This window comes from Penaeus monodon, chromosome 28 (assembly GCF_015228065.2).
Source record: "Penaeus monodon isolate SGIC_2016 chromosome 28, NSTDA_Pmon_1, whole genome shotgun sequence".
Taxonomy (NCBI): Eukaryota; Metazoa; Arthropoda; class Malacostraca; order Decapoda; family Penaeidae; genus Penaeus; species Penaeus monodon.
The window spans coordinates 4,855,045-4,856,334 of NC_051413.1; the positions used below are offsets into that span (position 1 = coordinate 4,855,045).

A 1,290-nucleotide genomic window follows, 5' to 3' on the forward strand; every position below is an offset into this window, starting at 1 on the left:
CACTATATTATTCTCAACTTGCAATGGAAATGCCACACATAAGAAACATAAATTTAGTTGTTTTGTTCACTTTACCAGCACAATTTACTATGTACGACATGGCTATGTAAAAGTAATACCATACCATTATTTCTTTTCCTTAAAAGAGAATGAAATATACAATACAGAAACATTTGCCAGAAAACTATTATTTGTTATTTCTATTAGTTAATTCTAATAATAAATAAACAGAACTGCCACTTGTATGACAATTGCAGTCATTTACCTGTTGAAAAAGTAGTGAATATTTCTCACATGAGGACAACACAGGGTAAATAAAAACAATAAAAATAATTCCAATTTGCATGGTGTGTATTTTAAAGCTATCCCCTAATCACGTCTCCGAAATGGAAGAAATTCTCATGTCGTTATTAGCATATAACGTGGTTAGATTCCTTGATGAGAAAAGTAAACAACGAAAATAATCCTATATTTTTCGGTAATATTGAAAACGGGGAGTTTCAAGTTCCCGAAATTCCCACTCACCTCGAGCTTTCGTTATTTTGCACATATACAAGCAATATCAAATAACTTCCTTACCTCTCCTCTCTAAACAAAACCTCTGGGAAAACAGCGAGAACCAACATCCACGTTAAAGCACATAAAAAAGGCTTTAATTCAGGGCAATGTTAATATTGACAACTTGTCCTTCGCCTTCCTACGCTCGCCTTAGCGTTCGGCATTAAATTATTTTTAATCACATTTTCAGCTCTATTGTATTGTTCCGTATTAGCTTTTCCTTTGATATATATAAGTAATGACGAGTTTCGCTGCTATTTTTTTAGGAAAATAAATGTGATTAAAATACAATTACTTCATATTATCGGTAATTATGAATGCAGCTTGTCTCCGGGTCATTACTTTTTGCCATTTTCTGTAGAAAAAAAAATAAGGAGAAAGAAAAATAAAGAAGTTATATATCATCGCTGAATTACAATATTTGCTGTATTACGTCGAGTTATATCAAATACCTTTTGGGAAATAAATAGCATTTGTTGCTAGACGGTGATCAGAAGTATGCGGTGGTGCCATATCTTCTTAAAAAGGGAGTGGATGGAACTTTAAAATTATATATAGAGGTTAAAGAGAGTTTAAAGAGAAAATAACGTAACGACAAGCTATCAAATGTATGGAAAAATATTTTGGTAGATATTTGCGATTAATAAACAACAACCTATTTTTTTCGTGGAGACAAAAGAGCGCGCGCAAAAGTAGTGTTACGAGCCCTTCTATTGGATCGTGGAATAAAAA

The 1,290-nt window shown here is 32.4% G+C and overlaps 1 protein-coding gene across 1 annotated transcript in view; it reads right to left on the reverse strand.

The window, feature by feature from the left end:
- The window catches only part of LOC119591021 (CLK4-associating serine/arginine rich protein-like), a gene marked incomplete in the record, with an annotated part of 19,061 nt that extends 18,348 nt beyond the window's left edge, over window positions 1-713 (reverse strand). The window contains 1 exon segment of the mRNA XM_037939750.1: window positions 577-713.
- Window positions 714-1,290: the final 577 nt, after the last annotated feature.